Here is a 25,960-nt window from a genome sequence, read left to right on the forward strand (position 1 = left end):
CATTTAAAGTCTGATCTCAAGGTTTGGAGTTGACTTAGAATGGGGTTTCCTAAAAGTTACAATTACCTCACTCCCATTATCTCCTCAAATATAGTACCTTTATGTGTGTTTGAGAAGGGAAAAGGGTGCAGTCGAGTTGTATATTTCAGTCACTTACACAAAACCCTGCATTCTGTTATGATGTTTCCAGCATTGGGCACTTTCTTGGGAATATTTTGTGTTCTATTGTAAGTCTGCTTTGGTTAGAGTTTTGGCAAAACCCATGACAAAGAAAGGGAATGTTTCTTTTCTCTTTTCACTTTCCATGGGCTTGCCTGTTCCTTCTCGAAAAGATGCTGGACCTTCCCTCCCCTCCTCTCCTGGGGCTGGAGTGGGGTAGGGGAAGGACTGCCTCTTTCCTCGCTGGGAAATGTTGATTCATATTATATGAAACATTTGTTTTCCCTAGAAACTTCCACTGTGTTGAAATCGTTGGTCCAAATTTATATGTGAAAAATAAATAAACTTGTCATGGAAAGGCGCTGAGGGTACAGTTACATAATAATTATGTATGCCCGTCCCAACTTATTCACATAGGAGACCTCACCTCACAGTAGTTTTCTAAAGTTTCATGGCTTCTAGCATCTTTTCCCAAACTCCATGAAAACATATTAAAAATAACTGTTATAAGTTGAAAGTCCACGATTTTTCTAAGTATGTCGTAAGTAATTGTATCTCTTAGTGGCAATTTCATATCCCTACTTAATAGTTGGGGCAATTAAGGTTCAGAAAAACAGCAAAGCTGAGATTAAAATTCAGGATTTCCTGATTTCCAACCAGTGTACTGCGTGTTTTCTGTGCTAACATTATGGCAGGCCAGGGTTCAGTTAAAACAGGTGGTAGGTGTTGTAAGGGCAAGAGGGTCCTGGAGGAGAGATCACTCAGCCTCCAGTGAGAAGACCTGGGTTCCCGGCTGGCCTCTGTCACTGTCTGACAGCATGGCGCTGGGGCATTAGGCTTCTCAGGGACCTCAGGACAATGACGGAGCTTAAAAACTCTACACTTCATACTGAAATATTTAGGGATTAAGTGATTTGTCTGGGATTTGCTTGAAGATGTAAGGGACCATGAGTTGATGATTCTTGATGCTGGGTAATGAATATCCGGTGTTCTATTGAAAGTCTTTTGTACTGTGACGTTTTCCATAAACAACCTCAGAAAAAATTTTATGCTTCTAAAATGTGTACCTTTGATTCTTCCTATCTCCTCTCCTACCCGACGCTATTGTTCAGTTCACTGATTTCTCCTGAACACAAACTCCTCTGAAAGAAAGCAAGCCCTTTCCTTTGGTCTGATCCTAATATGTATATTAATAAAGACTTTCTGACTCCTTCCCCATTTTTTAATTTTTTAACAGATAATACGATGCCTGTGCTTTCATAATAAATTCCAAATCTGCTCTCTGTTCCTCACCAGTGTGAATTGTAGAAAAGAGTACAAAGGATTAGCGTACTTTAAAATAAATCTCGGCTAATTATACATACAGCCGCGTTCACTGAATGTGAATATTTTCAGGGCTTTCTTTGCTACCAAGTGCCGCTTGCTCATGATGTAAATGAGAACAAATTTAGTTCCATTAAAACAAAACACAGCAACTCTTCTCCTATAGCAAAAACTTCTTCAGGTCCTATTTTGGAAGTGGGAACCTAATTCTAGTGTTCCCTTGTTAGCTCTGGGCCTGTGTAAGCTCTGGGCCACAAGGATGATCACTTGAATATTCTGCAATCTTGCTTTCAGAATTTTAGCAGGCAAACAAGTTGTGATGAAGTGTTTGTGTTTTACAAGGATCCTTATGAGCTCAATGGCATTTGAACTTGCAGTGCCAGCAGTTTACCAGGAGGCCTGAATTGAGGGGTACATGCCTTGGCCTTTGCATTTCTTTGAGATCCTTTACTCTCTATTGCAAAGGAAAAAAAAGAGAGAGAGGGAGAAGAAGAAGCAGGAGAAGGAGAGGAAGAAGAGAAAGAGGAGGGAGAAGAAGAAAAAAGAACTCTCAAAATGGTATGTTCTCGGCCCATACCATGGTCTCCCCAGAAGCTGCTGGACGCCACCTTGCTATTTTTTAAAGTTACAAGGTCATTTAAGAGGAATTCATTCATCTCCTATTAATCTGGAACATTCATGATCTCTGTAGGTCCAAAGAGGGTGTTTCTTTGGGATCTATGAAAGTTAAAACAGCATTCAAATCCAACGTGAATTACCAAACTCTTTCCCAAGAAAGCTTCTATGAGTGGCCTCATCTGTTACGTTGAGAAAGTGAAAAATCCCAGGGCATGGAGGGCACACTCAGAGGAAAATGATTTCCTTCCAACAGCCTCTTTGTCTCCAGATATCTGGACCCCAAATCCTTGATGCTGTAGCCAGTATATTAAGAAAGGAGGAGGAAGCTGCTTATCTCTCCTGAAAGTCTTTATTTTTCCTAATCTTTTCTCCTCCCTCCACCCTTGCCCTAAATTCCTTTCCATTTTGCCCTTTCAAAAACTCCTCCCTCCTACAAAAGCTAAAAATAATGGTAATGCTTTCCAATGATCCTCCCTTAATAGTAGCTCAGATGCAGGCTGCAGGCAACAAGGAAACCCTTCATGGTGGGTCCTGCTCAGAAGCGTGTTTACAGATCTTGGCTCACCCCAAGATTTTCAGATGAGAATGTCATCTGAGATTTTCACTCTCGCTTGAATCCCAGGATCTTTGCCTTAGTGTCAGAACGTGCCAACATGCTTGGAAAATACTTACTAATTCTAGATGACACCGACCCCATAGCACCCCAGAGAGAGGTGCATAGACCCCGGAAGGTAAAGATATACCTGAATCCTCTGACTGTGATTAGGGTAAGTCCCAAATGGTGGTGGCTACAGTCCAGATTTTAAACCCTCAGATGTTATTTAGTAAAGATCACAGACCCGTTCTTATGTTTCCAGGATTGTGCCGACCTGCTGACAAGGGCCCTGAAGAAGGTGGGGAATCTGGAGACCCAGTCCTCCCAGTGGAGTTCCTAGTTGTGTGCGATCTTGCGCCCTAACTTGGCCGGCCGGCCCGGACAGCTGGCTCTGGTTACTGTGGGAACAACGCAAGGAAGGCCGTTGTCACATTCCTCCGGGGCCAAAGGCACAACCTTCCTAACACGCTCAGTCCCTGCTGGCAAAGGGAAAGCGGAGGAGCATGGAAGCAGAGGCTGGGAGTCTGTGATGGATTTTAGAAGTCCGTTAACTCCGTTGTTTTACTGATTGAGAAGCTGAGACCCAGAGAAATTCTGTGACTTTCCATTGTCAGGTTGATGGCAGACCCAGGACTGGAGCGATCTAACTCAAGGTCCAGTGCCCTAATGTTTCTCTGAGCATCTTGTTTGAAACGCATAGTGGAAAGGAATTATTGGTAAAGACATTAAATTTTGTGGTGTTTTCACATCCCATAACTGAGTCAGGTTCAGGAGTGAGCGTCTCTGTTACTTTTGGCCTAAGATGTTAAAGCACCAGCAGGATGAGTCTGACCAGCAAGCAGCATCTTCGGTGACCCTAGGGGATGTCATTGGCTTCTAGCCCCAAGCCCAGAAGTTAGAGTTGATTTTTAAGAGTTCATCTTTAACTCAAACATGAAGCTCTAAAAGCACTCAAGTAGTAATGCTTGAAAACAGCTCAATTCCTCTGAGCTCTGACCATACTTGAACTCTTTCTTTAGAAAATAGCTGAAATTGTAGTGGTTAGGACATAGGAAAACAGAATGACTGGATAAAATTTGTGACATGTGCCCTGGTTGGAGGGACATTGGAGAGTTGACTTTATAGGTAATTGAAGATTCTTTTTCTTTCAGCACGCTTTCCTTTAGAGTCTCAGGGAACCTACCTTTAGCATAGGTGCAAGCTGATAAAAGATTGTCATTTAGGAAGATTTTTACTATTTTAAAAATACACACAGAGGAGGGAAAAAAAATGTATCTGATCCCAAAGTGCGAAGAATTAGAAAGAGCACTTTTACATATAAACTTCTAGATGATGGGATCAATTTTCCTTTCACAGGAAAAGGCACCGTAAATCACTTTTCATCAGGAAAAGCGGTGCTTGGGTGACATGCTGCTTCCCCAACAGAACGAGGGGTGGCCACAGTGGGAAGGAACGAGCAGAAACTGCTGTGGCCCCGCGTGCTTGGTGTGTCCCATGTGTTTGAATGTCATTCCCCAAAGATCATGTGTGGACATGCCGTATTTTAATGCCTCTCTTTCTGTAAAGAATTCGTTTTTTGTTTCCCAGCGACCTCTTCCAGGTTCTGACACATGACTGTAGCCTTTAAAAAAACAAAAATTGTAGGCTTTTTCCTCCTTGTGAGTTACTGTGTTTGGCTGCTGTGAAGGCGCCGGGGCTCACCTAGAGTAGGACTTAACAGAGGCTCCCAAGGTATTTGGGACTGTGGAGGGCTACCACGTTTCCTTCCCATCGAGAGCCCTGCCATGGAACAGCCAAGAGTTCCGTGAGGGGCAGGGCAGGTGTAGGGGTGGGAAAAGATGAAGGTGCGGCGCTTCCCTTGCTATGATCTTTTCTTTCCGCTTACTGAGGCAGAGTGCTCTCTGCTATTTGAAGGGAGCAGTTTAGATTTATATCAAGGAATGAATAAACAGGAGGCAGTGATGAAATCTCACCTGGAACGAATGCAAATAGGGTATGCTAGTGATGGCGTGGCCGTGTCACACATTCGAGCAGAAACAGGGAGCCCATCAGAAGCCTGGGTTCTCCCATCTCCCCCGTTCACCCACTAGATATTCCACAGCGATGGAGGCCGTGGGAAAAGGTTTTTTTTTTTTTTTTTAATGTGTTTCCATGTTGCACCTCACATTATAGGGCCTTAAAGCACTTGACGAGGCTTCAAGTAATTCTGAGTGATGCAGTTTTTAGTTTTCCCAGAAGATCTTAAGAGATGGTTTCCACAGATGCATACGTGAATTCAGTCCGATCCTGAGTGTTTTACTGCCTCTCATTGTTTGACATGGCGAGAAAGTCCCTTTGGTTCCATCTGCGAGTCACCTCCTACTGTCAGAAGTCCCTCGTGGGAGCCACGCCAGTGTCTAGCTTTGGCCAAGTCAGCTTACATGACTGAGAGGCAGTTTACCTGTTTGTTAAGTGGGAGCCTGGACCCACGGCTTTCCGAGGTCCCCTCCAGCTCAGACATTCTGCCCGCTGAGATTCCGCGTGACAGGATGCGACAAGATGCAGGTCGGCCTGCGGCACTCTCCTTGAAAACTTGCTCCCTTCTCCCTGACCAACTTTCCCTCCACTGTGAAGTCTGCCATGGAAGAATTCCAGGTCTGCTCGAAGATGTTCAGTCCTCAGGAGCAGCTTGCAAAAAAGCCCTGAGCATGGGGCTTCCCTGGTGGCGCAGTGGTTGAGAGTCCGCCTGCCAATGCAGGGGACACGGGTTCGTGCCCCGGTCCGGGAGGATCCCGCATGCCGCGGAGTGGCTGGGCCCGTGAGCCATGGCCGCTGAGCCTCCGCGTCCAGAGCCTGTGCTCCACAATGGCAGAGACCACAACAGTGAGAGGCCCGCGTACCAAAAAAAAAAAAAAAAGCCCTGAACATGCTTTGCCTTCTCCTGCTCTGGTTGGTGATGAAAAACTAGGTCACAAGAGGTTGCCCCCTTTCCAGTTACCAGTAGGGGAAACCCCCAGGGCTGCAACAGGAACAGATACAGAACAGCTCCAAAGAAGGAAACAGAAAGAGATGCATGAGAGGCGAAGAATGGGTGAGCCTCGCCCTGTTGAGGGGGAAAGGAGGCGAACCCTGATGCTTAGGAAGGAGAAGGAATGCCATCCTGGGCCTCCTTCCCTGAGTCAGTAGATCTGTGGAACTTGAGGGAAGAGGCGGGTCGCGCTCTCTAGGAGTTTAGGGGGCTTTGGGCAGAGTCCCCTCTTCTCCCGTGCTTTGTTCTGGGTCGGATGTCCTGGCAGCACTGCACGATGCTGTACTGCTTCTCCAAGTGCGTTCTGCAAAGCCCTGCAGGCTCTGGAGAGACCAGGCCCGTGCGCTGCACTTGACCTCTCTCCTTTATCTCTGTTATATTTCGAGGTTATATAGATCTTGTTTTCTTAAAAATGTCCCGTGGGGGCTTCCGTGGTGGCACAGTGGTTAGGAATCCGCCTGCCAATTCAGGGAACACGGGTTCGAGCCCTGGTCTGGGAGGATCCCACATGCCGCGGAGCAACTAAGCCCGTGAGCCACAACTACTGAGCCTGCGCGTCTGGAGCCTGTGCTCTGGAACAGGAGAGGCCGTGACAGTAAGAGGCCTATTCACCATGATGAAGAGTGGCCCCCGCTCGCTGCAACTGTAGAAAGCCCTCACACAGAAACGAAAACCCAACACAGCAAAAATAAAATAAATAAATTAATAAATAAAAAAATACTTTATCAGAAAAAAAAAAGTCCCATGGTTTTTAAAATTTAAAAACCACTGGTAAATTGTGGAAGAGTGCATATTCTAGGCAATCTGACCTTGGACAAGTCGCTTGATTTCCCTGAGCCTCACTTTCCTTATCTGAAAACAAGATTAATCGTAAGTTCTCCGTCTGTCTCACAGAATGAATGAAGGATTAATTAGAATCAGTGATTTGTCCCTTCATTCCACAAACATGCATTGAACATCTGCCCTGTGGAAGGCTCTGCTGGGAGAGAAATTCATAAGTAAATGTTTGGGACGGTTATTCCAAGAAGAGAGACAAAGCACGTGCAGAAGAAGCGCAAAGATAACTTCTTGGTGCTGGTGCTGGTGGTGATGGTGTTAACTAGACAGTTTAATATAGTGACTCCAGAGCCTAACTGCTTGGGTTTGAATCCCAACTCCAACCACATACCAGTGTGACTTCAGGCCCCTTATTTAACTTCCTTGTGCCTCAGTGTTCCCATCTGTACAATGGGGATGATAATAGACCCTATGGCATTGGGTTGTGAGCGAGCTAAATTTAGAGCTAATATTTGTAAACTAACTAGAACAATCACTAATACATGGTGAGCAGTCTCCCACATTTATTATTGTTACTGTTATTATTTCACCATGCCTTGTGAAGTTGGTGCTGTAAGGCACGTTGTTAATGGATGTGCCAGGTGTGCTGTTTCTTGGTCCTCAGCATCACAGTCCCTTGTAATCGTACTTCCATTCTTATCTTCCCTCCTGCCTCATGAGCCCCCAGAAGATGCATCCTGTGTTCGAGAGGAAAGGCAAGAGAAACGTCATGTCAAAGATTCTCTTCTTTCTCCCTTTTTTTGAGGTTGGATTGGTGCTCCTCTCGCACCGAACAAAGGCTTTGCCTTACAGAAAGGAGCTTTCTGTGTTCCGTGTGTCATCTGCCTTTAAGGGTGTAATTTGTTTCTGATGCGTATGCAGGGCGCTCCCTGGAGAAGGCTTTGTTGACAATGTGCAGAGGCCTCCTGTATTGATCGGTGATATAACGGTTCTATAGTGGGTGAATGAGGTCATTCTCATCGTGTTACTCAAGTCGGTGACCTTGAGGCCTATCGGATGAATAAGCCACATAGGTGGATCCCTGGTTACAGAATGTCCTTGTTTAAAGGTAAATCGGTGTGAGGGTGACATAGTTTTAAGGAAACTACTGCAAGCGAATTACATGCCCCTTGCTGAGAGGCAGTCCATATTAATAAGCTCTCAGGCCACCCAGGCCTTCGTGGGACTGTTGGGGCTGATTTTTCAAGAATTCTTTTATCTCTGCTTCTCTCTTATCTCTTCTCATTAGACTTCATTTCTCTGTTAAACTGCCATGACAGTGTATAATACTGTCCGTGTGAGGTTCAGAGCAAGATCCTTAGTTCTGAGCTAGCTGGCTAGTGTGCTTTTTCTTTCCTTTTTTAAAAATTCATCGTGGGGTGGGACAGAGCAGAAGATGAAAAGATTTTTTAATACAAGAAAAGAGAGGAAGTAAGCATGATGATAAAATATGCATGCAAAAAACCCTTGTTTAAAAAAGGAGAAGTAGGGCTTCCCTGGTGGCGCAGTGGTTGAGAATCTGCGTGCCAATGCAGGGGACACGGGTTCGAGCCCTGGTCTGGGAAGATCCCACATGCCGCGGAGCAGGTAGGCCCTGGGGCCACAACTACTGAGCCTGTGCCTCTGGAGCCTGTGCTCCGCAACAAGAGAGGCCGTGACAGTGAGAGACCCGTGTACCGCGATGAAGAGTGGCCCCCGCTTGCCGCAACTAGAGAAAGCCCTCGTACAGAAACGAAGACCCAACACAGCCAAAAATAAATTACTTAATTAAAAAAAAAAAGAATAAGACTGTAAGCTGTTAAAAAAAATTAAAATAAAGGAGAGGTAAACTCTATAGTTTTAGCTATACATTTAATCTGGATAAACACTTCAGCGTGGCAAATAAGAGTTTCTGTCTGCCAGCATCCCTGTGGTTGCAGACCAGGCCTTAAGACATTGGAATAGGTGCAGGTCTTAAATGAACAGACTTTGAGCATGTAGGCAGGTGAAGGGCAGTGGGGGAGGGGGGGCAGGGAGAGGGTAGGTTATAATACTTGTTTTGGAATCATTGGGTAGCAATTAGCTGTTTTGTTGTGTATGTTTATACAGATGCTTGTATAGTACTTATTATGTGCCGATACTGTTCTTAGTGCGTTTTAATGTATTAATCCTGTAAGCCTTACAACCATTATTATGCAAATTCAGCCTCTGACAACAATGAGGTTAAATAACTTGTCCAAGGTCATTCAAACCCAGGCATAGGCTCCAGAGTTGGTGCCCTGACCACTTACAGCCTCTCACTGTCAGGGTATCAGGAGCACAGAGAAGGGAATTCCTGTCCCAAGGAGGTATATTTCTTGTGCAGGTAGAAGGAGCTTAATTCTTTCAAAACATTTCATCAAATGCCCTAATCTGGCAAGTTGCCTTTAAACTCACTGTAATCAGATTGGGAGAATGTGGTGAGTCTCTGCATCACTCCTGGGAAGTAAGACCTTTCCCTTCCTATACCAAACGGCTATTTTTTTTGCCTGTACCGTGATTGTATTCTGATTAGGAAGTCATTGCTAACGTACACACACTCGTGCACAAGAGCCCTTTCCTGAGGGTAAGCAGAGAGCTGGCTTTTGCCCTTGGTGGCATCACTTGGCAGAATAGAAACACTTTTTTCCTGTAGCAGTTGACGAGGCCATCGGTTTGCAGAGCAGGAGAGCAGGGAATGTTCTAGGCAGCTTTAACATTTGCCGGCACTAATGAATTTGTCAAGCATCTAAACTCAGGACGGTGCACACTTAAAATGATCTGGAATAGATTTTAACTTTCATAAAAGATAATAACAATCTGGTATCGGAGTCAGAAGAGGCACATTTTCCCTAAATCATTTAATTAACTCCTATCTCTCAAGAAAAACTTCATGTGAAACAAACAAAAAAGTCCTAAAGTAGCTAAGATCAAGTAAGAATTGAAGGCCGAGTGAGTAAATAACCAAGTTCATGGAAATTATCAAAGAAATAGATACGTTTATTATGAATGCACTATTTAAAAGATGTTTATTGACCAGCGCAATAAGGATGTGTTTTTGATCTGTGATAAGGACAAGTGTTGAAATCCATCCAAGCCACAAACACGGTTTGGAGGGTCCGTGTGGAATATAAAACTCTGCAGTCTAGAGCTCATATCCTATATGGCTTTTTGCTAATTAATAAACACTGGCCTCATGTCTGTTACTTAATAGCCTAATTGCAGCACGTTGGCAAAAGTGCCGTCTTGCACTGCGGATGGGGGAAGGGGTGGGATTTTCTGTGAAAGAGGTTAAAAGGAGAAATCATGAAACTAACTTCTTTTAATGAGATGCTCCAAAATAATCAGATACATTTGTATTTGGGTCAGATAAGCAATTTCTGAGAAACCTTTTTATGATGACCAACCTCAGCGGTGCAACCCTGAACAGTTCACCTTGCGTCTCTGAGCTTCAGTTTCCTCACCAGGAAGGGGAATAATAATAGTCCTACTCGCTTTATTGTGCTGTTGTGAGGATTAATGAGTTAAAACTTCTAAAGCTCTTAGAACAATTCAACATGAGTTTCAACTGGAATTCCACCAATTGCTAACTCTGTTATCTTGGGCAAAATAGTTATATCTTTTCTTTTCTCCTCATTGTCTTCGTCTGTAAAATGGGAATGAAAGTATTGATCAGCATTTTGGGGATTAAGCAAAATGATATATGTAAATCACCTAACAGAGTACCTGGCAGAAATTTTTAAAATCATGGTTAACCAAAGTCCATCGTTTATTCAGATTTCCTTAGTTGTTTTTTTTTTTTTAATTTTTTGCGGTATGCGGGCCTGTCACTGTTGTGGCCTCTCCCGTTGCGGAGCACAGGCTCCGGACGCGCAGGCTCAGCGGCCATGGCTCATGGGCCCAGCCGCTCCGCGGCATGTGGGATCCTCTCAGACCGGGGCACGAACCTGTGTCCTCTGCATCGGCAGGCGGACTCTCAACCACTGCGCCACCAGGGAAGCCCAGATTTAATTAGTTTTTACCTGATGTCCTTTTTCTGTTTCAGGATCCCATCCAGAACACCATGATACGTTTATTTGTCATCTCTCCTGAGGATCCTCTAAACTGTGACAATTTTTCGGACTTGACATGACCTTGACAATTCTGAGGAGTGCTGATCATTTTTGTGGAATGTCCCTCACTTGGGGTTTTTCCTATGTTTTTGTTATGATTAGAAAAACCCTAGCTGAAGGACATTCAACAAAATGATCAGTACTCCTCAAAATTGGTAAGTTGCCATTTTCATCACGTCATGTATATCAGGGGCACGTGCTGTCAACGTGACTTACCACTGTCGATGTTGACCTTGATCACCTGGCTGAGGTGATGTTTGTCCTGTTTCTGCACTTCAGAGTTACTCTTTTCACCCACACAGCCCCCTCCCCACACCTTTCATACTACACTCTTTGGAAGGAACCACACCTAGGGGCGGGGAGCTGCCTTCCACCTCCTTGAGGGTGTATATCTATTGACACATGAATTATTCCAAGTTCTTCTGCACAGCAGATTTGTCTAGTCTCCCCCATTTACTTATTTACTCAGTCATTTCTTTATATCAGTATAAACTCATGAGTGTTTATTTTATACTTCAGATTATAATCTTATACCATGTTATTTATCTTGTTTCTTAAATTGTTCCATTATTGGCCATTGGTAGGTCTGTTTTCCTTTGATATGCCCCCATCATTGTGTTTTGGGTTTTTTTGTTTTGCTTTGTTTTTTTCCTTCTTCCCTTCCTTCCTTCCTTCCTCTCTTCCTTCCTTCCTTCCTCCCTTCCTCCCTTCCTTCCTTCCTCCCTTCCTCCCTTCCTTCCTTCCTTCCTCTCTTCCTTCCTCTTCCTTCCTTCCTTCCTTCCTTCCTCCCTCCCTCCCTCTTTGCTTCCCTCCTTCCTTCCTTCGCATCCCCTTCACACACATCTTGAATATTCCCTGCCCCAGTTCTACAATCTGCCATTTCTCCAAAGAGCCCTGGTTCCATTTACTGGGAAACGGTGTTAGAAACTAAGATCTGGGCACTGGGGCTTGCAGAAATTTCCTGCTCAACAAATATTAGTGTCCCTCCCTGCTGTGGAAGTTAGGTGTGTAGAGTAGTGAGCACCCTTGTGCCAATAGGTCCTCCTCCGTTGCTCATCGGGTCCTAGCTGGTGAGCCTCGCTCACTGGGGCCCACTGGACAGTGTCAGCCCAGCTGGTCAAGTCAGTGGGTTTCATTCAGCTCAATCCAGGTCAGACTCTATGCTGGGCTAAGCGCTGTGAGACCCATCTCTGCCCTCATGGAACCCAACCCTCTAGAATCCAAGAGGGGACAGTATTATAAAAGTGCCACAGAAAATTAAAAAGCTAGTGCGATCGAAGAGCATTTGAGGCTTCTTATACACAGTTGGGCTTGAGCTAGGTTCATTCGGATGGGGAGACTGGAAGGAAAGATGTGGACGTGTGAACCGATGTCTTTTAGGGCCTGAGAAGAGGCCTGGAATTAAGGAAGGACTTTAGCTTTGGGTTTGTTTCAGATATGAAACAGGGTTTGTTGATCTTGGTGGGATGAAGGAAGTGGGCTTCAGCCAAGGATGTGTTGGAGCCAGCTTGCACCGGTTCTCACGAGGAATATTGAGAACAGGCTGGCATCATGTTGCTAGCCTGAAGTCGGTCATGGTGGGAGCGTTTACAGAAATCTGCAGACGCTACAAACCAGGGCTCCTCTCTTCCCTCCAGCTGGTTATTAAACATTTCCCTGTTTACCAGTGGCTTTAGCTATCTAAAAATCTGGTATATACCCTTGCCCCGAATTTATTATTTTCCTCCAGCAGTTTTTTCTCCCCCATGTACACATTTCCCTTCAGTGCTTTGAATTCTCTGACAGGAACTGTCAAAAAAAAAAAATGGTTACAATAGAGATGTGTGCCCTTGAATGAAAATTGCATTTTACATCATGTTGGCTGAAGCTCTGATAGTCAGAAAATGTTGTAGTTAGTTGGGATATTTGGAACCCTCTAATGGCCATTCTGGATAACTGAGTTAGAAAATGACCTAGCCTTCCCCCTTGTTTAGGGTAGGAGAAGATCCGTCATCACCTGAGGGTGGTCGTCAATGTCGTATATAAGCAACGTGGCTGTAGGACTTTCCTCCTTCCTTACGGTTGGGTCGACTTGAAAGAATCTTCCTATTTCTTATCAAGAATATGGGAAGAAGTGGTATCATCTTCCTTCAGTTGAGAAACCTGCTTGTAGTAGGTAATGCAGTCCTCTGTTAGCTTGACTTCTGCAAGGATGTAAGGATACCTGAGTAATCCCTGGAAGAGTGCTATGCACATACAGACAGTTTTCATGAGGTCACCTCTTGTGCATGGTCTATGGTATTGAGCATTGTGCAGAATTAGACTCAGAGAAGCTTATGTTTCAAGAGAGTCAACTAAAAGTGGTCAGACACCTGTGACCAAGGAGAGTGGGGTTAGGCAGGCCAACTTCTCTTATCATAGCTGGAGATTGTAGGTTTTCACCGTCATCCTAAAAAAGACAGAGTGGTGGGCTTCCCTGGTGGCGCAGTGGTTGGGAGTCCGCCTGCCGATGCAGGGGACGCGGGTTCGTGCCCCGGTCCGGGAAGATCCCGCATGCCGTGGAGCGGCTGGGCCCGTGAGCCATGGCCGTTGAGCCTGCGCGTCAGAGTCTGTGCTCTGCAGCGGGAGAGGCCACTGCAGTGAGAGGCCCGCGTACCGCAAAAAAAAAGAATAAAGACAGTGGCTTTGCCTTACTTACAGGGATTTCTTTTACCTTTCTTTGCTCTTTCCTATGTCCCTCCATCGAGTAGGTAAACTTTCCTTTTATTCTTACCCGTCATTGACTATACTCCGGATTCACGGTCATATTGAATCTCTGAGCTTGTAGCATTCAGGAGAGAATAGTGCAGGTATTCTGGCCATAGAACAGATCTTAGGTGCCGAGTTCACTCTGAGTCAGTGTTACCGAAAGTGGGGTCAGGCTGTTTGCAGCCACTCAGAAGCCAATAAAGAGTCAAGGTTGGTGGAAAGGAAAGTTTGCTTTATCTTGGAGGCCAGCAACCTGGGGGGCGGGGGTGGATTCGTGTCCAAAGGCCGACTGTCGACCCTGCCCTTGACAGTCAGTGGGCAAGAGCTGTTAAAGGGGAGTTTCAGGGGTGTGTAAGCAGAAGGAGGGGGCTGCATGCAGAAACAGCACAGGCAGCTCTGCCCGTCATCTTCTGATTGGTCACGGGGTGGTCTTATCAGCATCATCATGATTGTTTTAAGTACAGTTAAGCTTCAGTTCCAGGGTTGGTCTGTTCCATTTCCTTGAGACCAGTTCTCGGAATGGTGGCAGCTTCTGTCATGGCTACAGGCTGGTCATCATGTAGTTAAACTTCTTCCACCTGGTGGGGTTTCAGTATCTACAAGACAGCTCAAAGGATATGGTTCAGAATATTATCTGTAGCCCTTGAGGAGGAACTAAAGGTCCTTGACTATGCTTAACGACTAAACTATTATTATTTGGTCCTATTTGACTGTTTGCCTTTGCTTCTGCATTTTCTCACTTCTCTGATTAAACTTATTCTTTGGCTAAAATTTTTCAACAGACAAAAGGCAGGTGGAGGCCATGGGGGAGGGAAGGACCATTGGGTCCTGCTCTGTTTCAATAGGAGCGCTCATATTCTCTTCTGGTCCAAATGATCCCTAGATGTGGAGGCTGTCAAATTGTAATTTTCAAGCCTGGTTGAAATTCCTCAGCTGCCTCCTGTAAACGAGCCCTCTCATCATGGCTGACTTGGACCTCCTTGGGATAATCTGGTCCAAAGAGATCACCTGAAAATCTCCCTTAAAGGGCCGAGTGATCACGACGAGGCTCTTCTTTTTCTAAAATCATGGTAAAATATACATAAAATGAAATTTATTATTATTTTATTTAATTTATTTTTTTATACAGCAGATTCTTATTAGTCATCAGTTAAAATTTATTATTTTTTAGTGTACAGTTCACTGACAGTAAGTACATTCACATTGTTGTGCAGCCATCTGCACCATGCATCTGCAGAATGCTTTCCATCTTCCCAGACTCAAGCTCTGAACCCATTAAGCACGAACTCCCCACGTTACCCCTCCCCTGAGCCCCAGCAGCCGTTCTACTTTCTGTCTATGAATTTGATGACTCTAGGTACCTCATATAAGTAGAATCATACAGTATATGTCCCTTTGTGACTGGTGTATTTCATGTAGCATAATGTCCTCAAGGTTCATCCATTTGTAGCATGCGTCAGGATTTCCTTCTTTTTTAAGGCCCCATAATATTCCATTGTGTGTACAGACCACGTTTTGTTCATCCACGATGGAGTGCCTCCACTTTTTGGGTTTTGTGAAGAAGGTTGTTGTGAACATGGATGTATACATGTATGTTCAAGTTCTTGCTTTCAGTTCTGTTGGGTATGTACCCAGAAATGGGATTGCTGGATCATAGGGTAATTCTATATTTAATTTTTTAAGGGACCGTCATACTGTTTTCCACAGTAGCTGTATCTGCCTTATTTTATGTTCCCACCAGTAATGCACAAGTGTTGCAGTTTCTCCACATCTTGGCCAGTGAGTGTTGTTTTCTGGTTTTGTTTGTTTTAATAAGAGCCATCCTAAGAGGTGTGAAGTGGTATCTCATTATGGTTTTGATTTGCCTTTTCTTCATGATTAGTGATACTAAGCATTGTTTCATATGTTTGTCGGCCATTTGTGTATCTCCTTTGGGGAAACGTCAGTTCAGGTCCTTTGCCTGTTTTTAATCAGGTGGTTTGTTTCTTGCCCTCGCACAGGTGTCTCCCTGCTTGCCTAGATAGGGCGCTGCTTCAGGAGACTACTGAGCACTTATGCAGGGTTCTCTGGGGCAGCCTATTCCCTTTGCGAGTGTGTCATGCAGAGATAAATGCGCAGGGACTTGCCACTCTGAAAAACTCCATCTGACATTGAAAGATTTGCCCTTCCTGCTTATTGTGAAGGAAGTTCAATGGTGAATACTGCAGAAATGAACCAGTCACTGTTTTTGGATAGCGTGTGATATTGTCATCTGACAATTTTTAATAAGTAAAAATAAAATCTCTTTTGGGGAAAAGGAGGAAACAGAGACGCTGTCTTTTATGTTCCCAGTGTAACGATATTCTAGACCAGGGATTGACAAACTCTGGCCCATGGGCCATATCCCACCTCCATCTGTTTTTATAAATAAAGTTTTATTGGCACACAGCCATGCCCATATGTATAGTATTGTCTATGGCTGCTTTTGTGGTACAGTGGCAGAGCTGAGTGGTCTTGACAGATTGTCAGACCCTCAAAGGCTAAAGCGTTTGCTGTCTAGCCCTTTACCAGAAAAATTTGCTAGACCTTGATTATTCTGGACATTTAAGAGGTACCATTTTTTAAAATTTTTTTAAACCAACTGGGATTCCTTTTTTTTTTTTTTTTTTAAAGAGGTACCAGTTTTAAAACATAGCATAGTGATGTTGATGGCTGACCGTTCACTCTATAGTGGAGCAGTTTGAGAGCTGTAAAGCTCACGTAGCTATAAGATAGTATGGCTTTTGAGAATTTACTGAACTCCAACTTTGTGTCCAGAACTGTGTTCTTTAATTAAGCCTTTGTTTTTGATTGGGGCAGTAACTTTCGCATCCCGCATCACCAGGGCTGCTTGCCGGACGTGACTGAGATGTTTCTAACACAGGCAGCACTTTTTAAAGTCATAGTGTCTGACACTTGCCTTTCCCCTGTGATAGTCCCTATTTATACTGAACCTTGGCGAAGTAGCTCTGATCTTTAGCTGCAGTGAGAAGAGTTAGACTGCTGGCACATGGCCCTGAAGTGTAGAACACAGAAAACTTGCTGCTTTCACCCTAAAAATAGCATCATGCTTCTTCTACCCCTCCCTCCAAGCCAGAGGTGCAGCCTTGCTAAGGCAGGGATGGCCAGTTTTGGAATTTAGAGGTGCTGTTGGTTTGCTGATTTTGTTATGCCTTCTCTTGAACCTTTTGGCCGTTCATGCAGTGAACTTATGCTGATTGCTAGAAGAATGGTGAAGGTGTATGGGTACTGACTTTGAGGGGTTTATACAGTGTGTTTTGGCAATTCAAGAATGTTAAATTTGAACGATTATATATAAAACCCTTTGAGATCATTGGAAATTCTAGACCTGCACACACACATACACTCATACTCACCCACGAACACAGACGCCCAGGAAATCATAAAGCCAGGAGTGACATCTACCTGAAGTGACATCTGCATCTACCTGTGTCACTTTCTCACACAGAGTGGCAGGGTAACCATTTTGTACAATCCAAATAGGATCTCAATAATGGATGAATCTGGTGAAGTGTCACATTTTGCTGTAGATATAATATTTATCTAAAGGCAAAATAGAGTCCTTATCCCATTTCATAGAGTCTTACTGCCCCGACCGTTCGTGAAGTGATAGGCGTTGGTTTGTAATAGTGCCGATCTGTTGAAAACTTTGTAGCCATTTTCCTTTACTTTTTGAGAAGGAAAGCTGACTTCTTTTTTCCCCTGTAACCTAATAATCAGTATTTCTCTTCCAGATCTGGTTCTCTAACCTATAGTGATTTTAATTACTCCCCTTGGAAACCACTCCCAAAATACTCTCTCCTCCTTAAGTTACAGGCCTTAATGTTGAACGTAGTCTGGTGAGAATCCCTTTGCAAATGATTTTCTTCAGTTGATATGAGGGCAGTATTTCCTTATTTTTGTATTTGTATGTTTTTACTCCCTATGAACAGATCTACTGAGTTTCATGGTATCTATTTATAATCATCTTTTCAATTTGTAGACAAGTTTTGGAATTCAGATATTGCCCTTAGAACAACTTGGGGGTCACTCAGTAAGCATGCCTTCTTATTTATGGTCCGAGAAGAATTCATTAATTTCTGCATATTTTGATTGTCTACTATATATGCCAGGGCTAGATGTTGGGAATACAGAAATAAATGACATAAATTCCCTGCTCTCAGAGCTGGGCCACAACTGAGTGGAGGAGATGCATACCCACAAAAATTTACAATGGAATTGGATCGTAGAGATGTGTACAACATGCAATATAGAGTCTGGAGAATGTGTAAGCCTACTTAAGTCTTTCTATTGAGTTAGACTGTGGACAAATGTATCAGATGAGAAACACATCAATATTTATTTACTCTGAGGTCGTAAATGGAAAAGTTGAATGAAATAAAGGGCATTTATTATAACCAATGGCATGCAGCAAGGCCACTGCCCTTGTGCCACTATTGTTCCTGCACGTTCTTTGTGTTTGGGCCATTAACATTGCGTTTAGGTCAGATGAGAGTATGTTCCGTCTGCCGCGCTTTGACAGCTGAAGTAAAATGCTGATGGAGATAATTTAAGATCATCTCTGTGCTGTTGATTGCATGCTTGTGGCTCATAATCAGAATGATGCGAAGTAATTGTTAGAGCGACTTGCCGAGGCTACATTTTGTGTCACTGCAACTGTCAGCACTTCGGTCCTGCTGCTCTGCCTGAAGAATGCTTGCCCAGCACCTGTTGGATGGCTAAAGCATGACCTGACACTCAGTGTTGTGGGCGACGTTTGTTCTAACATCCTCACTTGCTGCCCCTGTATATTTTATAACCTGAAAAAGAAATACCTGCTTATTTAGTGAAAGCAGGTGCTGTCTTTTGTGTTTGACAGAATGCTATGTACTGGGACTTTCATGTAGACATCCACATGCTCCGTGCCATGGTGCTCATCTCTTTTCTCTTTGGCCTTGAAACCCAGACAAACCTTGCCTCGAATTCTTGCCTTGTCACCTACTGGTTATATGACCTTGGCTAGGTCACTTGTCTTGAACCTTGTTTTTGTTATCTGCACAATGGGACTGTTTCACAGAGATTTTGTGAGGATTAGAGATAATAGATAAAAACTTGTCGGCATAATTATCTACCCACTAAGTGTAGTAGGTAATAATAAGGAATCCAGTGCTTATTTAGGATGACATTATACAATGGCAAGACAGAATTTTCCAAAGTCAGTAGTCCAAAAATATATTGTAAGTGTGGAATGGAGAGTATCAGTCCAGTTTTCCTGGCTAGGTCATATTTACCAGAGACACACAATCAGATGGGGACATTAGAATCTAAATCATCATTTTCCATGGCTGGGTCTGCTATACAGAATGTGCTCCGGGCCATCCCATGTACATCATCAAGGGATGCAAAAGCAAATTTGAAAGCAAATTTAAGAATGTGTATCATTAGGTTTCCCTGCATAAAAGAGACGTTATATAGCATACAACACAGCCTGACCATGTGGTTCTCTCTCATGGAGAAAGCAGTGACCACAAGAGAGTGAAGCAAAGCAAAAATTTTGACCCTATAAGAAGTTCATGGTTAGATCTAGGAACATCTCAGAGACTCCTGAATTGTACCATAAAAAGAGATCTGTTAAAAGTAGCTCAGTCCATATTCCTTGATACAGTGAAGTCCCTAGTGGAAGTTGTTGAAGAGATGCTTTCTCTGATTGCATCCAGGGCTAAAATTTAAGGTCTGAGTTTTTATCTCCCAATGTTGATTCTATTTCTCATGGTCAAAATAGGACCGTAGAAATCTCTTCTAAGAGCATAAGCCCCACCACAAATTGTCACTTTCTTTAAAAATTACATAAGCTGGACAAGGCATGAACTTTTGTTGGAAGGTATAGCGTGTGGAGGAGTTATCAACTGGTTTCACAAATCAAGCTCCATGTTTCTCCACTTTTGTTCTCTCCAGGATTTTCCACTGGTATCTGATTTGGCATTTCTCTGCTGCCACAGTATGTCCTGTCTTTCTTTCTCTGCTGCTTCCTGGCAATCCCCCACCTCCTGCCTGCTTGTAGGAGCAGTGTTGACAGTACTTTAAAGGGTTACAGTCATAACTGGAGGAAGAATTCGCTCTAAACATTTTGCCGATCGTGGGGATAGATTCACTTCCCCAGCCTCCCCCCAAAAGTAGTATTTTCCTGAAATGATGCTAGTCAGTCACAGTTATAGGTATGGCAAAATTTTCTCAATCAAGGACAACGCTGTGTCTGTCGTACGACTCAATTAAGCTGTATCACATATGTTTTTCCCAAACCAACCGTTCTCTTTGAGAAGGAAGTTAGATTAGAAATGTTGAGACTACATGAGCATTCCAACTCTTGATATCTTCTAAATATGATAAATTCTGATTTTTTTAAAGTTTTCAAGTTCATATAGCGTGCTTCTAATTTTTATGTTCACTCAAGGGTTTACAATATTCAGTTTACTTTTCTCTGTATCCTTAAGGCACTCCACCATAATCAGACTGAAAAACAGGGACACTTTTTGAACTTCAGATTTATCATTTCACACTTGAAATAGGCATTTCTATCCACCAATAGCTCTAGTCTTTAAAATGTTGTACTGGATACTCACTGAATATTGTAATTTGTGATATTATTCTTCTGTGGTGTATGTACTAGTTGGTATTCTTCTCAGCTACACGCACTCAAACCAAAACACTATTTTGTTAATGACTTCTGATATTTCTTTAAAAATATTTATTTATTTGTTTGTTTATTTTAGCTGCACCGCCGGGTCTTAGTTGTGGCATGCGGGATCTAGTTCCCCAACCAGGGATCTCTGCATTGGGAGCGCAGTCTTACCCACTGGACCACCAGGGAAGTCCCCAAGACTTCTGACATTTATACAAGCTGCCTTTCTTCCTTTTTTTTTTTTTTAAACATCCTTATTGCTTTACAATGGCGTGTTAGTTTCTGCGTTATAACAAAATGAATCAGCTATATATATATATACATATATCCCCATATCTCTTCCCTCTTGCGTCTCCCTCCCTCCCGCCCTCCCTATCCCACCCCTCTAGGTGGTCACAACAAGCTGTCTTTCTGACTCTTACCGAAAATATAGAAGCAAAAGAACCACCCACTACCACCCCAGGTGTAGTCATTTCTCACAAATGTGGGACACTGATAGATTCTGTAAATCAGCAAATATGCATTTAGTGTTCCTTCTTTCAGCGCAGTACTCTTGCAGCTCTTAAACAATTAATGATGGAGATGGATTTATTCATGTTAAAAGAGGTTTACAGTATAACAAGTAAAATATTAGACTGCAGAACAATACGAATGCTAACATAGAATGTTATGAATAAATTGTATGTATATAATTTTATTTATGTAAGTATATGCATAATATACTCTGTACACTTGAGCATAGGAGAGAGCCTGGAGCCGTAGAAGCCAAAATGTTCAAAGTGATTATTAGTGGAACTTTTGCTGATTTATATTATTTGGGGTTTTTTCCTCCCTTATCTGTATTATCTAAGTGTTCACAGTAAATGGTTTTACTTTGTTCTCATTTTTCTCACCTCATTTTGGTGGGTGGAGAAAGGGAACACAAGCTCCCACATCTTTGATAAATCATGAAATTATAAAAAAGCGTGCTCTGTCTTGTCGGTTGTCACAGATCTGTAGACGTGTTGTGCCACACGGCGTGAAAGCGTTTTCTTTTTATTGAGTCTCTCCTGCGTGCCAAGCACCGCACTAAGAACCTGAAACATGATGTGAAGTCGGTACTATTGCCGCCATCATGCAAATGAGGAAAGGGTTCTGAGAGTTTATGTTACTCGCGTCGCACAGCTGGTGGGTGACAGAAATGAGACTCAGGCTCAGATCTGACTCTAAGATCAGCGTTTGGGGTCTTGGTGAATCTCACTGTAGATCTCGTCTGCCTTGAGGATGAAAAGGTTAATGTACGTGAGTGGATTCTAAAGCGCTGCTTTCAAAAGGTGCTCAGAGATTTTACCAGCGTGGACCGTCTTTCACCGCTTGCCGTGTTTCCCTGCAGTGTTTTCAGTTAGAGTGTAAACTTCTCAAGGCAGAATCACGTGGTCTCAGTAGCCCTTAATTCTCCTCTCACAGGCTGGCGGTAGGGTAGGTGAGCTTCCCCCTGGGACTCTGCAGGAGAAGATTGCCTAGAAGATTCTGAAACGCCGGGTCTGGGAATCTCTGGCCAGTGGACACATCCTGAGGAGGAGACACTGCATACAGCCCTAGAGGCCTCAGTGCTCTTTTCCTTTTAGGGAAAAGGAAGGAAAAGCAGTGGCCTTCTTAGAGCTGGAGGCTGAATCCCCCATGCTCTGGGATTGTGTGAAATTTGCCAGTCTCGGGAGCTAGACTAGCACTGCCTCACCCCCTGCCGAACCTGCAAAGGCATCTTTAAAACAGTCTCTGGAAATTTTTAAAAACTTGGACCTTGAGTTTAGCCCCTTATGTGATGCAGATTAAACGGTCCGTGGCTGTCACACTGCCTTATCTCCCTTTGTCTTACAGGCTTCCTCTTCCAGTATGCACATCATCTCGGTTCTTTCCCACACTTTATCTCAGACACTGTGGCTTCCTCACGGGATTACTCCGTCCGCCTGATATGTGGCCCCCGGTGCCTCTCTGCCAGTCCACGTTCCCGTAGGAGCTTGATTATAGATCCCCTTGGGATCGTGGACTTCAGTGGGGGATGCATGGAGTTGTGGGTGCCCCATTTTGGGAGAAGGCAAAGTGACATGATGGGATGCTCTGGTTACTATGAAGACACCTTCATTTAGCTCCACGGTGGAGGTGCAGACACGACATTTTTAAAGATCCACCTAAAAAATGATTTCCCAGGCACCACAGTATATGTGGCGTATGTATTGTACGGTCAGGCCATTCAAGATGGCTGTTCCCTTGCTCTCTACATCCCGTGCTCGACCAGGCTCGGCTTCACTCACATGACTATCCAATGCTCCTAATTATAGGCCTTAATCAGTAACTGCCTACGTGCTTGCCCCCGCCCTAGCTGCTGGTTTCCCTGGTAACCGATGAGCCCACCTGGCCTCAATTCCCCCTATAAATGGTAGCCTCCCTCTCCGCTGAGGAGCTAGGAGTATCGTCATGTCCTGGTCAGCGTGTGCGGTACGCAGCGGGGGTGTCTCTCCAGGTTCTTTGTGTAGGACCCCCTTGCCCAGGAAGTCAGGTGCCTCTGTCGCCGTCTGTGGGCTCTTCCGTCTGGAGGCTGGGTAAACTAGCAGACCCCTTTGCAGACCTGCGGCGCCACGGCGCTCCTTTGTCAAAGGTTCACGCATCTCGAGATAAGAGAACCATGCATATGATTATTTTCTACATATTAATTGGTCAAAGCTCCGTCTTTAAAATTCAAGTAGTCAGCCAAGCAGTGGGCCGTCCACGTTCGTCAGACATTAATTGTGCACCTAGTAAGTACCAGAGGGCCAGGCGCTGGGGTTCCTTCTCTCTCCGGCCTGCATACCTGTGCTGATTTATGGGATGGATTTAATGTTTTGTTTTTAATCTCTTTCTCTTCCAGTTTTCCAAAGAAATTAGTCCGTTTTCTGGGTGAAGAGAAACCAATCTGTTTTCACAGGGTGAGTAATCCTTTGACTCCTTTATATATATTTTTTACTCACGTTACTTAGTAAGCACTCATTCTCTGGGAGTTTTCTCCTACCTGGAATCAAGAGACTCTTTGTACTCATTACATTTCCCCTTCCCTTTGGAGGGGAGGGTTTCCCCTGGTGTTTTTCTGCCATTTCTTTTGGCTGTTCACAGGTTTTGTCTCTTCTGAGTTGTTACCACCGTTACTATTACCTTGTTCAGTTTGCAGAGGGGATGAGGTAGGAAGTTTCTTCCCGCCCCCCCCGCCCCCCCCCCCCCCCCCCCCGCAGTGGCTGATGCACAGAAACACGGCCGTGGGCAAGGAGAACCCATTCGTTTTGTTCATGTGACATACTGTTTTAACACCACGACAGAGAATCATAGGATGTGAGCACTAGATGGGATGTTATAGCTCATCTAGCAAAGAAAGCTCCTATGTCCAGATGGGACAGCTGAGGCCCTGAGGGCTTCCCCCAACCCCGGCATCTGAGCCTAGATTATGAGAGAGGCATTTAACTCTCAGCTGCGTGGGGTCATGCCCTCCCCCATCACAACCCCACACAGAGCTGTCCTTTGAATCCCAGTACCTTCTGGGCATACAGAGTTACAGGCAGTTCAATCCGATGTAATCCTGATAAACTAATGCTAACGTCCCTCTAAGGCAGGTGTCAGGAGTGATGCTTATTGCTACTTAACTTTCTAATAATCACTTGGTTACTACCAAGACAAGAGAGGTTGACTGCATGGAGGTACCCAGAACGTTTCCATTTTGGACATCACCTGAGAGGGCCTATTTTTTGTCTCCTTTGCGCCTTTACCAAACCACCGCATTTGCAATGCCCCGTCACGTGCTGGGACTCGGTGGTCCACCTGCTTTGCAGCTAGACGCCAAGGTGCACCTGCAGGTGCTTGCTGGCCAACTGCAGCACGGCACGCCCCCCACTCAGGGCTGTCTGCACCTGCAGAGCGAGGCTTAGCAGGTTTCTTGCATTGCTGTGCAAATTTGGCCCGCAGTCATAGACTCTCGGAGAAACATTTCTTCACTAAAAAAAAAAAAAAAATTATGCTTTGTACGTGAGGGCACAGTTGTGGGGTGTTACGGCGAATATACAAATATGGGATCCCAGAAGGTGAACCTACCCGTGGTTCTTTCGAGATGCCTGTGTCAGACCTGGCTCTGGATCATGTTCATTTAGGTTGATGATCTAGGTGCACTTATTTCCAGAATGTTCCATCTCCTCTAGAGATTGGCCCAAGTGTAGTATTGAGAGCCTGTGTCCGTTATTTTATCCCACTTGCCAACTTAATCACTTTACCTTAACAAATGGGGGCTTCTCTTCTGCCCTTACTGGAGTCCCTGTAAAGGAACTTGACTTTCCTGCTTATCAGGGTGCAGAGATAGTCTGCTTTCTACCAACGCACTGTACGGAATTTAGGACATGGATTGCTGATTGGCTGAGAGACCGTCCGCCTGCGTATTACTCTAAAATTGATCTCTCCTGTCTCCCCATACTCCGTGTGCATGAATTGTGCATTATTAGAAGTGTGAGTGTTTCCATTTCCTCATCTTATCCAAGAAAAGCCCAGAAGGTTTATCCCCAGAGCACACCAAAGTATAACATGGGACACTGAGGTCTGCTACCTAGGGAATCAAAGGGTCTCTGGAACTAAGAGATTGATAAAGACTAAAACAGGACACAGTTCAGGGCCTTAGGAAAGGGGGAATGTGCTAAATTCCTTGCCTATTTTGTGCTATTCTTTAAGTAAAGAATAAACTGGTAGAGGGGGGTGTGAGGTAAGAAATGGCAAAGCGATAAAATAAGTTTCACCTGAACTCACGCCGACCACCTGTGGCAACTTCGGTTTCCTGCTGGGTCGCAAGCAGCTTGAAGTCGACAGTCAGGAGGTATCAAATCATTATCCCAAATACTACAAGCTGTTTGCTTTTACCAGTTGGGGGAAAACTAAACACACACCGAAGCCGTGAGTTCTCAAAAAGCAGCTCAGAGGCTGATCCCCACATCTTGGGTTTGGTACCACACAGGTCCACATGCTGCACGCGGGTCCGCCTTGTAAAAACATGTGTCACTGGGCTCCAGCTCATGGTATATGCGGGGTGGCTGGACCCGGGAACAAGGCTGCTGTTGTTTGCAAGCTCGAACAGTGCTCGGCCTCGATGGTGTCCCTTTAAGGGAAATCTAGGGAAATGCTCTTGCCAGCGCTGGGATTTTATTTGCTAGAGGCCAAGTAGCAATGGCATGTGTTGGTTCCATAGCAACATGTCTCTGCAGCCAGAAAAAATATAATGATTGTGGCAGCCAGTGTATCCCGGGCAGGTTGAGCACAGCCCCGATGCCTCCTTTTATTTTCCACCTTATCCTGGCCCGCCTTTCCCCTCCTGTAGAGAGTGTGGGCTGCTATCTCTGCTATTAACACTTGCCTCCTGTCCCCACCGAGCTGGGGACTCGAGGAGGGAGGCGGTGTCTGTAGTAAAATTCTGCAGGGCCCCGAGTGTGCCAGCAGAGCTGGCAGAGCCTCCCTGCCTCAGCAAAGCCAAGTCGGCGGAGAGTCTGTCCTTTTCATCATCCCTGTGACCAAGCAGCCCTGGCAGGGCGGCTCAGTGGGCAGACTGCTTCCTGTATATTGCGGTCAGCTGCTCCTGGCTGGAAAGTGGGCAGGGAAACAGCGGTGGGAGATCTAGGGAAACAGAGGACCCGTTTAATGTGCTCCACAGGGATTGAGGAGACCCCTCCCGGGGCAGAGTGCAGTGCCAGGCACGGTAGGGCTGCACCCAGAAATCAGTGCACGTGGCACACCTTCTAGGCGCTTCCACCAGAGATGCAGTTTCCAATTGCAGTCTCTCCAGTGTGTGGGGTTGAGGTTTTAACATTTCTCTGATGTTTTCTCTCAAATCCTCCATGAAACCATTATAATCACTCTTGATATCAACAGATGCT

At 44.6% G+C, this 25,960-nt stretch overlaps 1 protein-coding gene across 3 annotated transcripts in view; it reads left to right on the forward strand.

The window, feature by feature from the left end:
* ATXN1 (ataxin 1) overlaps nucleotides 1–25,960 on the forward strand; it is a 517,157-nt gene that overhangs the window by 306,778 nt on the left and 184,419 nt on the right. For all 3 annotated transcript variants that reach the window (XM_060308956.1, XM_060308957.1, XM_030881356.2), the window contains exon 4: nucleotides 22,936–22,993. The gene's annotated coding sequence lies outside the window, so the exon portion shown is untranslated. The remainder of the gene's footprint in view (nucleotides 1–22,935; nucleotides 22,994–25,960) is intronic.

This window comes from Globicephala melas, chromosome 11 (genome assembly GCF_963455315.2).
Source record: "Globicephala melas chromosome 11, mGloMel1.2, whole genome shotgun sequence".
Lineage (NCBI taxonomy): Eukaryota > Metazoa > Chordata > Mammalia > Artiodactyla > Delphinidae > Globicephala > Globicephala melas.